Source organism: Pistacia vera, unplaced genomic scaffold (assembly GCF_008641045.1).
Source record: "Pistacia vera cultivar Batoury unplaced genomic scaffold, PisVer_v2 Contig11, whole genome shotgun sequence".
NCBI lineage: Eukaryota > Viridiplantae > Streptophyta > Magnoliopsida > Sapindales > Anacardiaceae > Pistacia > Pistacia vera.
In genome coordinates, this window is record NW_022195137.1 from 1,304,111 (window position 1) to 1,320,638 (window position 16,528).

Sequence of the window (16,528 nt, forward strand, 5' to 3'; positions counted from 1 at the left end):
TACAATTCATACCTCCCAATTGGCTTTGAAGTGATGCAATTTGTGCAGATAATGTGGCAAACGGATCAACTTCATGTAGACCCATTGTTCTCTTCGGCATTGCTCTCTCATTAGGTCTTTGGTAGTTATTGTTGGCCATCACCTCAAGCAATCCATAAGCATCTTCCGGGGTCTTGTTATTTAAGGCTCCGCCTGCTACCACATCTACCATAGTTTGAATATTTGGTAGCAACCCATTGTAAAATGTTTGGACTTGTATCCAAAACGGTAGACTATGATGTGGACATTTCCTTAACAACTCTGTGTACCTCTCCCAAGCTTCATAAAATGATTCATCATTGCCTTGCCTAAAAGAGATAATGTCATTTCTCATTTTTGCTGTCTTCTCTGGTGGGAAGTATTTTTGCAAGAAGCTTTTGAGCTAATACGTCCCATGTGGTGATTGTCCTAACTGGGTGTGACATGAGCCAACCTTTTGCCTTATCTCTCAGTGAAAATGAGAACAATCTCAGTCTAATTACATCATCAGTCATTCCATTAACCTCGAATGTGTCACATATCTCTAGAAAGCTAGCGATATGCAAAATTGGATCCTCATATGAATTTCCACCAAATTGGACTGACTGTTGGATAATCTGAATTATTGTTGGCTTAATCTCAAAGTTCACTGCAACAGGTGGCCTTGTAATACCATAATTGCATTCTTGCACCATTGGTATGGCATAATCCATCAAAGTTCGATGTACTTCTGCCATGATCTCCACATGCACTACAAGAAACAGTTAATTAAGCTTAACTACAAAATAAAAATAAAAACTACAAAGAAAAGAACTCAAGCTTAAGACTATACAATATTTACGATTAACCACAAAAATGAAATAAAAGCTTCAATTTAGCACTACACTAGATGCTATCAATATTAATAATCAACTATCCCCGACAACGGTGCCAAAAACTTGATGCGTTGTAACTACAACATGCATAAATAGCAAGTGCACTAGTCGCACAAAGTAATAAAGTGATGAGTGAGTATCGTTCCCACGAGGATAGTGTTACTAAGTACCGATTTCTCTAGTTTAAGTCCTAATTGAAGAAACAATAAATTGGATTGATGGAAAATTAACAAACTAAATACAAATTAATAAAATATAAATGAATGATAATGAAATTAAAGCAAAACCCAACAACTTAACTACTTAAACAATGCTAAAAAATGCTGGGGTGTTGATTTCACCAAGATACGCTAACCCAAATCATAGAATCTATTACCCAAGTTCTAATTCCTTGATTGAAAATTGAATTTCCTAAGTTGTAAAACATACCTTCTGAGGCTACATTTCCCTACTTATCCCTATTAAGCTTCCGCACCCAACAAAATGAAGATTAATAGTTTAAAGTCTTTTAAGCTTTATGGAACTCTATCTAGATTTCATAGATCACTAAACCTACCTCTAGCGTTTGCTTAATCTACGCTATTTATCCCAAAAGGCACAATCATAAATCACTTCTTAGTCTCATTGTGAACAACATACATTTTAATGGTGATCAAGCATCCAAAAGTCATTAAGCAAATAGATAAAAACTCAATCATGAAATTAAAACTCAAAGTAAATCAATTTATATAAAATTGAATCATTGTATCAAGGTTATATCAAACCCTAGCTAAACAACTCAGTTCATACTCAAAAATGGAATAAAATAACTAAAACAAACTGAATCAAGATTTATCATTGAAAAACAAGCAAAAGATGGAGAAATCTTCTCTAATTTGAAGCCCAAATCTTCAATACTCTTCTCCTTCCAAGAGCTGCCTTCCAAATGACAAACCAAGACTCTTTTCTCTTCCTTTTCGCTCTATTTTATACCTCTCTCACTTAAGGATGAGGCCCTAGCAAGCCAAAACGCGTCGTTTTATTTTTACATCTGATGCAGGTTTCGCCGCGGGGAAGATTTTTCCTAACCACGGCGAAAAATTAAGGGCCAAATTTTAGCATGATAGAGTCTGAATCTGGAAAAGTGTTAAACATATGAATTGTAGCCCTTTCAATTATCTTTCTGGTCGTTTATGAATAATCAGAATCCTACGTCTATAGCTCAAGTTATGGCAGAAATACTGAACCATGTCCAAAGACATTTTTCTTCAGTTCCCAGCATACTTTTCACGACTTCAAGCCAAGTTTTCACCCTTGTCCAGTCAGAATTAGGAAAAACCCAAAACATGAAACTTTTAGCTCTTCTTCTTAGCTTTCCAAAGCTTCTAAATTCAGGTCATTCCGAATTTCTAAGCTCAAGTTACACAATTTACGCTCAAAACTGTCATTTATGCTCAAAATCATCGTTTAGGCATGCAAAGACAAATTAATAGAATTAGGTAGCAATTATCGCCCAAATTGTATGAAAAATATCCTAAATCCTATCAAAATTCAATACAAAATCATAGTGTAAAATATGATTATCATGCCGCTAGCACTGCAGCGCGTCGATGAAAGGATAAGCAAGTGGCAAAAAACGGGCCTACAGGCTCCAAAGGGCCAGCGAACACCGACCACATCCCAAGCAGAATACCGACAGCGTTAAGACTTGGTGAAAGGATGCAGCCTGGGCTGTCCCATGCCATGTCGCTAGTACACCCCCATAAAAGTGCTAGGCGGGGCGATTCTTATCATCACCAGCAAAACAATCCCGATCGTCATCGTGCGGAAGGTTCTCACACTTCACAGGGTGGTTTGTATCACCGCAAAGGTCGTGAAAATACCTTGCACCATTCATCGCCATCACACGCCTCCAACCAGCGTGTGTCAAGAGCGGCCGGGGCCATCGCCGAGGTGAAGAGGAATCCGACTCTGGACTTTCCTCAACTGTAATCGCGAGGGTCGAACTCGTATGGGTGAAAGCAATCCCCAAGTGGCTCCATTGCCTCAGATTGAAGAATTGCAGCGAGCTCTAGACCGACTAAGAGCTCAGCAAAATGAGCAAGGGCAGGTTGTGTCTACGTCCCCCTTCTCTCCCGAAGTGCTAGCCGCTCCACTCCCATTAGGATTTAGAATGCCCGACATGCGAGCGTTTGATGGAAATTCTAATCCGCATGATCATTTATATGAATTCAACGACCTGATGGAGCTTCACCAGGGCTCAGATTTAGCAAAATGCCGTTGTTTGGCAGTGACTTTAACCTCCATGCCAAACGGTGGTTCAGGTCACTCCCAGCGAGATTGATCAGTTCGTGGCCTCAGATAAGCGCGACGTTCCTAAGGCATTTCCAAGCAAATCGAAAGTTCTCGATGCCTTTGAGCTACCTCAGCAACATATGGCAAGAGAGGGATGAATCCCTCCAATCGTACATTGATCGATTCCATACAGAGCTTAACAAGGTAGCTCACACTCTCGAGGAGTCATAGCGGGAGTTTGCCCACAGACCGACCTGTGGAAAGAGTTACAGGCTGAGGATGATGTTTCCCTCACCCGTTTCTATAACCTTGCAGAGAAATACCTCCGTATTGCAAGTTCCGTGGCGGCGTTTTGGGTAGTGCATCTGGTCAAGAGTATAGGAGAGTTGATCGCAGATGGGCTACTGACAATTAACGAAAAGGAAAGAAACCACACTATGAGCCCAAAAAATCTTATGCTCCTGTTCCTCGTCGCGATTGCGACAAAAATCAATATACACCTTTGAATGCATCTATATCGGCCATCCTTGATAAATCAGAAGAAGCTAGCTTGCTCAGAGAGCCTGAGCCCATGAAAAATCTCTCGTTAGCCAAAAATAGTAAAAAGTACTGTCACTTTCATCGAGATAACAGGCATCACACTGATGAGTGCCGAGCTCTTAAACAGGCAATCGAAGAACTCATCAAGAAGGGGTATTTCAAGGAATATATTGACGACTCTACTCCTGCGCAAGAGAAAAGTCAAGGGGAGCAAGGAAAGAAGCGTCGTGATCGCAAAGGCATATGTAGTGTCAACATGATCTTTGGAAGGCCGCACCTCGCAGGGAACACGCAAGATGCCTATGAAAGATAAGCTCACGCGGCTCATCATGACCCTATCAGTGTGATGAGCATGATGCAGTGACCACAAAATGTCCGTAGGGAGGAGGAAATTACCTTCTCCAAAAAGGATGCAGCCCATTTGCATCATCCCCACGATGACGCTCTTGTGATCACGCCCCTCATAAGGCGCCATAATGTCTACAAAATGTTGGTTGATAATGGAAGTGCTGTGAACATCCTATTCCAGACAGCCTTCGAAATAATGAACTTGGACGAGGCCGACCTAAAGCCCGCCTCGATCCCTATGTATAGCTTTACTAGGGACCATCTGATCCCCAAAGGAACGATCTTGCTTCCAATCACGCTGGGTGACTATGACGAAGTGACCAAGGTAACTGAATTGTTGGTAGTGGATTGCCCATCTGCTTTTAATGGTATCCTGGGGTGACCTCTGCTGAGAAACTTCAGAGCAGTCACTTCGATATACCATTTAAAGGTGAAGTTCCCCACCCTGATAGGGATAGGGGAAGTTAGAGGGTCTCAGCATGCAGCTCGCGACTATTACATAAAAGCAGTACAAATGGTGTGCAAAGGGAAAGGCATTTCGCACGGCTTTCCCCGACAAGCTATGGCAATCAGCCGGATCGAGCCACAGCCTGGCCCAGTTAAGGACAATATGGATCCTCGAATTCAGGAAAGCCCTTCCAATGGGCCAGTTAAGGATCTGTCCGAAGTGTCGGTTGACCTGAGCGAACCGAGCCGAGTGTTAAGGATTGGGAGCAATCTCAACCCCCAGCTCGCCTCCGAGCTGATCAGCTTCCTCAAGGAAAATATCGATGTGTTCTCCTGGGTCGCATGCAGATATGGTCGGGATCAGTCCGGATATCATCAGCCATGCGTTGAATATCGATAGCTAAGCCAAGCCAGTTCGCCAAAAAAGAATAGCGATGGATCTGGAGCAATATGTCTCTTTAAAGCTAGAGGTGGATAACCTTCTTCGAAACAGATCCATCCGAGAAGCACTCTACCCGACCTGGGTTGCCAACCCGGTTCTGGTGAAGAAGCCCAATGGCAAATGGCGAACCTGTGTCGACTTCACCGACCTCAATAAAGCCTGCCTCAAAGATAGCTTTCCCTTGCTCAGAATCGACCAGCTCGTGGATGCCAACTCGGGGCACGAGCTGCTAAGTTTTATGGATGCATACTTAGGATATAATCAAATTCTTATGTATGCATCGGACGAAGAGCATACATCCTTTATTACAAATCGGGGACTATACTGCTATAGAGTTATGCCCTTCGGCCTCAAAAACGCTGGCTCGACCTACCAGCAGTTGGTTAATCGGATGTTCTCTGAACAGATCAGTAAGTCAATGGAGGTCTATATGGATGACATGCTGGTCAAATCCCATGTCACTTCAGATCACATAGCGTATCTCGCCGAGATGTTTGATATTTTCTGACTATACAGAATGAAGCTAAACCCCATCAAGTGCTTGTTCAGAGTATGCTCGAGAAAATTCCTAGGATACATGGTTAACGAACGGGGAATAGAGATCAACCCCGAGAAAATTCAAGCTCTCCTCGATATGGCAAGCCCGACCAGCAAAAAACAGGTCATGAGCCTTAATGGGCAAATAGCGGTGCTAAGTCGCTTCATATCGAGGTTAACAGATCGCTGCTTGCCGTTCTTCAATGTTCTGAAGGCCAATAAAAAGTTCGAGTGGACTACCAAGTGGGAACAGGCATTCCAAAGTATTAAAGAGCACCTCGGAAAGCCACCTCTCCTGTCCAAGCCTCTCCCGCAAGAGATCTTCCTCTTGTACCTGTCAGTCTCTCAGTTCGTGGTCAGTACAGCCTTAGTTTGAGAAGAGGAAAAGGTCCAATGGCCAGTGTATTACGCGAGCAAGCGTCTGTTGGATGCCGAGATGTGGTATCCAGAAACGGAACGATTAGCCTATGCCCTACTGATCGCTTCCAGAAAGTTACAACCTTACTTCCACGCCCATACGATCCATGTAATGACTAATTACCTGCTCAAGCAGGTCTTCCAGAAGCTAGAGGCGTCGGGTAAATTGCTTAAATGGGCCATGGAATTGAGTCAGTTCGATCTGAAGTACAAACCAAGATTGACTATCAAAGGGCAGGCTGTTGTCGACTTCATATCAAAATTTTCATATCTTCCAAGTAAGTCAGAGCAACAGCCCAGCAAAGCCATTCAGGAAACTGCTCAAAATCTGTCGACCTGGAGCCTCTACGTCGATGGATCATCGAATAGAAAGAGGGCCAGTACAAGTCTTCTCCTTTTGAGTCCCAAAGGGGCTCGTGTTCACGGTATTCTCCGGTTTGGATTTAAGGCAACCAATAATGAGGCCGAGTATGAAGCTCTGCTTGTTGGGTTGCGATTGGCCAAAGAAATGGGCGCAACCGTGATCAGTATCCATAGCGACTCCAAGCTGGTCATCAACCAGATTTTAGGAGAGTACCAAGGCAAGGAAGAAAATATGATCCGCTATTTGAGGGAAGCTAAGGTCGCACTCGAGTCACTCAAGCACTTCGCGATCACTCAAATTCCCAGAGATAGCAACTCTATGGCAGATGCCTTGGCGAGGATAACCTCATTGTTGGACTAAGAAGCACCAGATAGAATTCCTATTCGATTCATCGAGGCCCCCAATATCAGCCTAATCGAACAGGCTGTGAACGTAATAGAATCAGATCCCTGGATGACTCCCATTATCCAGTACCTCAAGGATGGGACTTTGCCTGACGATAAGGTTGAGGCGAGGGTTCTGCGAACAAGATCTGCTCGCTACACCCTCATTAGAGACCAACTGTACTGGCAAGGGTTTAGCGTCCCTCTCCTCCGATGTGTAACCAGCGAAGAGGTGAATTACATCATAAGGGAAATACATGAAGGGATCTACGGTAATCACACCGCCACGTGATCTTTTGCCAACAAAGTTGTTCGTCAAGGGTACTACTAGCCTCGAATCTAAGAAGACACTTACAACTTTGTCAAGAGGTGTGACAAATTCCAGCAGTTCGCGAACATACCGCAAGCTCTTTCCCACCAACTGATAACAATGACCAGCCCCTGGCCATTTTCTATGTGGGGAATCGATCTCATTGGCCCCATGCCAGTCGGTAAAGGGGGAGTCAAATATGCCGTGGTCGCAGTAGATTACTTCACCAAATTGGTAGAAGCCAAGCCGATCACCGCGATCACAACCAAAAAGCTCAAGGACTTCGTTTTCAAGAATATTGTCTGCCGCTACGGGATTCCTCATACCCTCATCTCAGATAATGGAAAACTGTTTGACAACGAGGAGTTCAAATAGTTTTGCGACGAGTTGGGCATTCATAAAAAATTCGCCTCGGTCGTGAGACCGCAAGCAAATGGTCAAGTTGAAGCTGTCAACAAAATCATCAAGCACACCCTAAAAGCCAAACTTGGTGCAGCCAAAGGGAATTGGGCTGATGACCTTCCCGAAGTCCTATGGGCGTACAGGACAACTCCGAGAACCTCTACCTTAGAAACCCCTTTTTCGCTAGCATATGGTTGTGAAGCGATGATCCCTGTTGAGGTAGGAATCGGTTCACTTCGGAGGGACCTGTACAGTGAAGCCGACAATGAAATGCTTATGTGAGCAAGTCTGGACCCTGTTAAAGAACATCACAGCAGGGCTTCGTTAAGAATAGCAGCCTATCAGCAACGCGCGAAAAGGTTCTTCAATTCTAAGGTCAAATGAAGAGACTTTCAGGTTGGCGACCTTTTATTAAAGGAAGTTCTCCTCGGTACTAGAGAACCAAGTGCAGGAGTGTTGGGACCGAATTGGGAAGGCCCATACCTCATTGCCAAAGTGATAAGGCCAGGACCTTACCACCTAAAGAGGCTAAATGGTTCTATAGTACCGCGAGCTTGGAATGCTGAACACCTTCGACCATATTATCAGTAATTCCGAACTCAGTTTTCCTTGTAAAGATTATTTTTTTATCTTTGAAAATGTAAATAAGTATTATTTTGTTCGCTTGTAATAGTCTTTGCATGTAATTTTGCTAGTATAAACGTGTTATCATGTTCGCATAGACTTGTTTCAATATTATAAGCAGTTAGAATGAGAACTCATGTATAATAAAGCGAACAGAAATTGTAAAAGCAAAATATATTTCATTAATATAAAGAGTATAACAGGCAATATGGTACAACTGTTAGCCCTAATCTGACTCCTGGAGGACTGACCTCATCATCCTAAGGCTGGTCGACCAGGGGCTTCTCTGGGGCGTGACCCAAACCCTCTCCCTGATCGGATCTTCGGGTAGTCGCCGCTTTATCATGCTACTACGCCATGGACATGAAGGTTTCCCGCCAGTCCTCTGGAAGGTCAGACATATCAATATGCAGATTCTTCGGTCGCAAGGCCTAGATGGACTCGATCTCCCATTCGACAGCCTTCTCCTCGACCTCTGTTGCCTAATTCTGCATCTCCTCGACCTCTGTTGCCTAATTCTGCATCTCTTCAGTCAGGAAAGCAACTTTTCCCTAACTTACTTGGAGTTCGGCCTCGAGAGCCTGCCTTTGCTTTTCGAAGGCATCCCTCTCTTATTCTGCTTCCGAGGCCCGCAGAGAGGTTGTTTTCAACTCCTGGTCCCTCTCTCCAACCTCTTTGGAAAGTCTGGCTATGGTCCTTTGGAGCTCCTTTATTTCCTCCCCATGCTTCTCAAGCTCGGCTTTTTGGAAGTCCACCGTGCAAAGAGTCGCATCTCTTTCACTCAGATATCGGTTCGTCGACTTAGAGGATAGGTTTCTTTTTGCTTCGGCGGCTTCCAGGCCTCGCTTGAGCTGTGCGTTCTCTTCCTTTAGTGTGACCTCCCCCTTTGCAGCTCCCAGCCGAACCTTCTCCAGAGACAGTTCATTTACGTTGCTTAAGTGCTGGAGCGATGTGGACATTAGGTCCACATCGCTGGAACATACGAACTCCTCAAATGCCTCCGAGAGTCCGCACTCTAGCAAAGTGTAGACTATCGGCTGTAGGTACTCTGGCAGGTTCCCCAGCGAGTCCAATACTGGAGTTTCCTTCTTCGTACCTTCAGTAGGAGTTGTATCGCCCGTCGGTTCCTTACCCGACCTCCTCCTAACGTCTGGCTGCAACCTTCTTGGTTGATCGCCCTTGGATTCAGTCTCTGACTCTTCAACCTGAATTTGCCTTCTCTTCTTCTTTGCTCGCTGAGCCATTGTCTTTAGCCTCAGGCGAACATCCGATGGCTGGGAGGCCTTTACAGGTCGGATTGGCACGTCCTCCGGAGTTTGAAGTTGAGAAGTTCCAGCAGGTCGCGTCAAGGGGCTCGATATGGCACCTTCAATCGGGGGATTGACAGGAGCAGCATCGGTCGCCTTGGTCGTCCTTGCCCGTGAAAATTTGAATTGCCTTCGTCGTGGCGGCCCTGACTCTTTCAGAGGCATTGTCGCTGCATGCGAGCATCGTTAGCAAAAGTAATTCGTTGCACGACCAAAAAAGACCCAGTTAGCAAGACTTACGCAATGGGGGCTCTAAGGACGCATTTGCATTGAAGAAACCATATTTTTGCAGATTCGCGATCGTCACGAGCTTCTTCGCGTTGCGACTAGATTCAAGCAAGAAGCCGAAAGCTACAATCCTATCCGAATAGAAGAGCAGCCCTAAGTCAGTCAACTTGTTAACAGCCAAAAAGAAACAGGTCGTTAGGAAAAGAATGCATTTCAAATTTAACAAATTCGCCAAGGGTAAAGAACCTACTCGAGTCCTGAAAGCGGCAATGGTCGTTATAACAAAAGAAGAAAAACTTCGTTTCGTAGGCCTCTACGTTGTTAGGGTAGCTGTGTATCCCCGCTTCTATAGTAGGTCGCCTGGACAAGTAATAAAAATCCTTGTCCTTGCTCTTGTTCAAGTAATACGAGTAGCCAAGCTCCACTGCAGTTAGCTCGCCCAGCCCGTTCTCACGACACACGATGTACATGGCAACAGCGATCACATATGCGTTCGGCGTGAGTTGCATCAATGCGATCCCAAAGTGATCCAAGAACGACCTGAAAAAAGGGTGGAAGGGAATCAACCCCCTACCCTTGAAGATCTCCTCGGAGATTGAAGCCATCCCACTTGATGGGTATCACAATGAGCGGGTCCTATCGCAAAAAACTTCCACGTTGACACCCTACTATTTTATCACCCTCTTGAGCTCTTCCCCGATAAGTACCGAGTAGACCTCAGGAGTGACGTTCGGATCATCCTACGAGGACAAACCAGTTCCTTTCTTGGATCTAGTCGTTGAGAGGTCCATTCTACTGGTCTACAAAAGTGACAAGTAGGGGGGTCATTTAGCCATCGTACGCTATTCCGTACGATGACATGGAAGAAAAAAAACTCCCTAAAACCTAGAGAAAACCCTAACAGAATGATTCGAGTCGCCATTCATGGCTTGAACCCGACATGAGTGTCTCATCTCCGATCAGCTACCGGAAGACTAACGCCATTTACCAACCCGAGGAATAAGAAAATAAAAGCAAAGAATGATTCTTACCTCTCGGAATACGAAAATGGCTCCTTCTGCTTCAAATATCAGAAACGCGCTGGTTTGGAAGGCAAAAATTCCAAGCTTGTGAAAGTCTCTTGCTCTCTCTAAAAAAGACGAGTGTGGTGACATTGCCTGAGATGGATCTGAGTTTTTATAGCAAAGGAAACGAAGCTTGATTTTCTCGAAATCAAAACGACGTTTGGGTGGAAAAATGTCTCACCGTTGATCACGACCACGTGTCGCAGATCAGTGAGAATGAGTGAGCATCACGATTAAAGAAAACCAAACCGTCATCTTTTTCTTTTGAAAATCTCAAGCGACAGCACTCTATCCCTCAACATTAATTGCGCCCCAATCTGCATGTAATGCTTTGATAAGGGGTGTCGTTTCAGCATGTCATGCATTTAATGTTCTGATAAAGAGTATCGTGTTAGCATACCACACATTTAATGCGCCTGGTTGGCATTTATTATGCACAGGACACGTCTGTCAGAGCAGAGACTGTTTCATTAAATGCATCCATATCTAAAGTACAACAGATAACGCCTGACGAAGTCAGGTTGCTCATCCTTAACAAGCGATGACCATGTGAGGTCGTGTTCGCAAAAAGCACTACCCCGACCTATTTTCAAACAGGTCAGAATCATCAGAATTTCCCAAAAGCATCCAGTCGCGGCATGAATTATAGTTTCCAAGGTTCAATCCTCAAACCTTTGAAACTAGGGGACTTCTATTATGCCTAAAGAATGCAGGGCTGACGTAAGGTCCAGTCAGTGTGCGAAAGTCAAAGCCTGGGTACATCCGCAGCTGAGTCACATGAGGAAAGGAGCAGCATGCTTCTATCAGAATAATGGGTGCGTGCCAGACTAGCCAGAAGTTGTGGTGATCCCATGTGTCCAATCCCTGCTCCAAATCGCGTAAATCACTCTAGAAGGTGAGCAATGTGACATAAAGAAGGATTTGCACGGATAATCCCACTAACTCACAGATTTAGTAATGATAACCTTAATCCATCCCACTATAAATTGTGAGCTCCTCTCTCATTTAAGGGATCAACTACTCTCTCTCAAGAATATATAGCATTCTCTCTCTTGTACTATCATTTGTAAGTCAGTCCGCTAAAACGACCTGACTCCTATCATTAATACAAACATCAATGGACGTAGGACTTGCTTCCTTAGCATCCGAACCACTTTAAAAATTGCTCCCATTGTATTTACTCTCATCTTTTCTTGCATTCACGTGTGTCTTCTGAGCCAGCTCAGCATTTCACATATGCGTTTCGTTGGTGTCAAAATCACGCATCAACACTTATCGATGCTTTTGTCACTAGTGACCATGGTAATAGATTGTCCTTAGACAACTAAAACATGAAAAGACAAGTGTTATAGGCTGTTTTAATCCTTAAAGTCGATCTACCTACACTTGTCTTCAGTCCCAAGTACTTGAGGTGCCTTTAAAAAAACCACCCAACAATGAACTCCAGTGATAAACACAAACTCCAACAACAAACACTAATTCTGGCTATCCTAAGTCTTCTATCCCTAAAATCTAGAAGAAAAAAAACTAGATATATTCATTCATACTATGCCAAACGCAACAATAGCAAGACAAAAATTGGAAAAGCAAGAAAAGGAACAAGAACTTGCAAGAGAATGTCGAATAAAAACCACTGAAGATTGTCGTGAAATCGAAGTGTTGAAGCAGAGTGCAAGAGAATGTCGAAGAAAAACCACTGAAGATTGTCGTGAAATCGAAGTGTTGAAGCAGAGAACTTTTGATTTTGAGAGCAATGTATTTTGATTTGCAAAAGGAAGAATTCGAAAAGGTTTAAGCCTAGGTTTAGGTTCTTTTTATAGCAAGGAAACCCGAGCACAAAATGGTCTTGATTATCCATCCCTGCCACGTGGTGATGATCGAATGTAGTCGATATTTTCAAAGTGAAACACCAGCTTGTCATTTAAGCTGGCGTGATTGTTCATCTGACACACATTAAATGCAACTCTTCATATTCAAGTTTGAAATTACATTGTTATCCCTGTAAGTATTTTTCAACAACGACCAGCAACACCAAACTCATCCAAGTATTTGGTTCATCGTCAAAAAAAGCATGCTCAAGGCAAAGTGAAGGCTCGTCCCAAAAAATCGATTTGACATCACAAGATCACTTGGATTCATCTGCAAACCTCGTGATCATGTGAGACAGTCTTTAGATACAAGCTCGTAATTACAACTCAAGTATTTTCGATCGGCCAATAATCCACAAGCCAGTTTAGTCTGGTAGTAACCCGCACATCACCAGCTCATCCAAGAGGGCTCAGAGTTTTCGAAGTTCACCATGACCTTCGAAAATTGAGGGGCAAATGTTGTGCGAGGATGTGCGATTGGCTCAGAGTAAGCAATAACCTAGAGGGAGCTTTAGCTTGGACTAATCAGTCCCCAAAACCGAGTTATAGCTTGTAGCGAATACTAAAGCAACAAATAGACTGAAGCAACCTTTTGGGCAACTATCTATCAAACCACGAATGTGCCTTATCTCCCAAAGATAAACATTATCCCCTAAAATCAAGGAGAAGATCACGGGAACCTCCCTTACAATCTCGGCTGGACAACTACACCAACAATCATAAGATTATCTCCTAAAAATCAGGCCACAATCCCTAAAATCTCGACTGTTACCATTATCTTCTTACGTTGTATAAATACCCCTGAAAAAATCATTAGAAGGGGTTAGCAAATTTGGAGAGAGAGAGCTTATTTGTGTAAGGCAAAAACAAGTCTATTTCTTGTAATTGTCTATCAAATGCATTTATGAAATAGCAGTAAACGTAAGCTTGATAAAAATTATCGAACCACTTTAAAAATTGTCTTTTATGTTCTTGTTTCATTGATTCTAATTATTTACTTGCTGATTCATAATCACGTGCACACCTTGTTCAATTTCGCCAAGGTCAATTGGGTATCACGAGTTGCAAGATTTCGTAACAATAGTTCTATTGTTAATTATTGATTCATTTAATTTATTTTTAAGTTTTGATAACTGCAAATATAATATTTTGAAGTAAAAGTACAGAAGAAGAATTAATTTTTATTGTTATTGTATTTTCACTTCATATTGAAGATGATGGCTAAAGAGAAAAAACCTAACGGGACAAAAGTTCAATTTCCCCTAAATTAGTTTAAAGCCATTGCAGTTATTGAGTTTGTAAAAGTTAAATTACGGTTTGAACCTTTCAAATGGCGAAATCACATGAAGTCTGAAAACCCAAATACATTCCAGGCAAGGAATACACGGCGCATCTAACCAAACCGCTTTGTTCCAACGCACACACCACACACGAAATAAGTAAACTCACACAGTAACTAACCAGATGACGCTTTAACTTCTAGAAACCCACTTGCCATTTCTTTTTTTCTCTGTATAAATATGGCTCTCCCCATCTAAAACAAAGTCCAAAACAAAACCAAAACAGAGTATATTCTCTGCTTCTTCCATGGCTGGCCTTCAATACAATTTCTTTCCTACTGATTTCTTCTACCCTCGTGCATCACCACCATCAAAGTCTACTGCTGAGAAAGCTGCTCTTCCTTCACAGCAATACTACTTCTTTCCAACTGATTACTTCTACCCTCGTCCGCAGTCTGCGCAAGTCCCCACCACTCGCAGGGTTTCACCAATCTTAAAAACAGATGCTTCCTGGAACAACTCTGGTGCTGCCATCAATAAATCTAACTGAATTCATTTTTGTTTAGAGGGTATTTCTATATACATCTCTATAAATAAATTAATAGCAGGAAGAGGTTTTGTATACTTCTTGAATAATGTTTGATCATCAAATTACTTCTCTTTTTGGCTTTCCTCCAAAGATACATGTAATTTTGTGTTATTTCTTGGATTTCTTTTTTATGAGAATCCATGGAGATTTTGTTATTGGGTTATAGTCTTGTTTGTCAAGATTTGATCTCTGTTTAAGGAAAGATGATAAGCTGTTGTAAATATGTCATAATTAATAGTAATTTTAATTATATGATCAGGAGGATTGGTTATACAGCTAGCTTATTAATGCTCTCTTAAAAAAGTTTAGACGATTTTTTATTATTCAAAGAATGAAATATAAAAATTATTCTTAAAACATTATGAAATATAATTATGGTTTCCTAATTATGTAACCAACAAAATACATATAGTAGTATCAAAATTAATTAGGTAGAAGTACTAATTTTTTTTTGTATCAAAGAGTTAATGGTGATTGTAATTGTGATCCTTTCCATTAAAATAGAAAAAGGAGAAGATACCAAGAAGGGAAGAGGTGCGTAATGCAGCACGCGGAGACTAAATTGGTGAAACTGAATATGCCATGGAATATGCCATTGCCTGATGAATGCCAAACTAATTCTCAGCCACAACACTTTTAAAAATAATAATAATAAAAAAAATCTCTACTTTAAAAGTCAACTTTCAAAATGAATTTGTACAATATGACACATGCAAAAATAAAATAAAATAAAATAAATGTTGAAAATCTTCTTTCATTATATGTTTTACTAAATCAATGATTCTATGAATTTTTTTTTTAATATATATTTTTCAAATCCTATAAAATAATTTTAGTATATGTTTTCAAATGAGGGAAAACGCTCCTAACTACCCATAGGGTGTGTTTGGTTCTGGGAATATTGGATTACTAGAAATGTTAGATTACTGAAATCTAATATTATCTTAAAGATTAATGGGAATCTTTAAGAAAATGTATTTGGTTGGTTGATGGGTATGTTATATTAATATGTTTGATTAAGAGGAATAAATTGGTGATTATTTTTTTTAAATTACTAAATTGCCCTCTTTTTAAATATTAATATAATATTATTTTTATTATTAATTTTTGAATGATTTTTTTAACCCCTAATATTTCAAATTTAGCTAAAACACCCCTACTTATATAAAACTTTATTTTATGATAAAATCACCCCCACCCCCTGCCACCATCGCAAACCACCGCCGGAAGTCTTTGAAAGTCATCGTGAGTAGCTCATCGTGACCATGAGGCTCTGATATGACCGTTTCTGGCTATATTAATGGCCGAAAACAGGCATATCAGGCCAGATCAAGCCATTTTCGGCCATCAATATGGTCGAAAACAGCCATATCGAAGCCTCCCGGAGCCTTCTAGCAAATCTCGGTCATTTTTAAGGACTCTAGCGACGTTCCGTGGTGGCTCGGTGGCGGTGGTGGTCTGTAATTTGTTTTAAATATGAGAGCATTATTGTCCAAAAACTTAATTAAACAAGGGCAAAATTGAAATGGTATATTAATGTAAATTTATTTTAAAACATAGGCATTATTGTCCAAAATTTTTATTAATAAGGGATAGAATTGTAATAAAAATAAGATTACTAAGGTAATCTTACAATACATAAGAAAATGGAGGTAATCAGATTACCTCCAATATTACCTGCAGTAACAACTATTAGTAATGCAATATTATCGGTATATTATATTACTTGGCAATTAAACATGATAATCAAGTAATATAAGATGACGTAACCCTAGTAGTCTTCCATTACCTCCAACCAAACACTCCTATAGTATTCTATAAATTATTAGACACAAGCAAGGTTTTGTATTTTAATTTTGTTCATTGTCCAATTTTGTTAAGGAAGCTCAATAAGTCTCAAACGGGCCCAATAAAAGAATCAGTTCAACAAAGTTTCAAGTTGAGGAGTTTCAAAGTGATATATATAAGGGTGTGCAAAATAATCTGTTATCTGAACTGTATTCGCTTTGCTTCAATTCGAATAAATGGGATATCCGAAAATTCGGATAGGATTCGGATTGCAATTTTGAAATATCCGAATTTCTGGATTGGATATCAGATCTACTCTGAAAAAAAAAAAGGGATATCTGAATCCGATCCGGTTTTTTAAAAACAAATAATCCTAAATTGTTTTGCCAAGTCTGACAATGAAAAAAGAAGATTGAAGACTCC

General features: G+C 41.4%; 1 non-coding gene across 1 annotated transcript; it reads left to right on the forward strand.

The window, feature by feature from the left end:
• Positions 1 to 269: 269 nt before the first annotated feature.
• On the forward strand, positions 270 to 376 carry LOC116139380. Its single transcript, XR_004129445.1, has one exon. It is a non-coding gene; the product is annotated as a small nucleolar RNA R71 (small nucleolar RNA).
• The last annotated feature ends 16,152 nt before the right edge of the window (positions 377 to 16,528 follow it).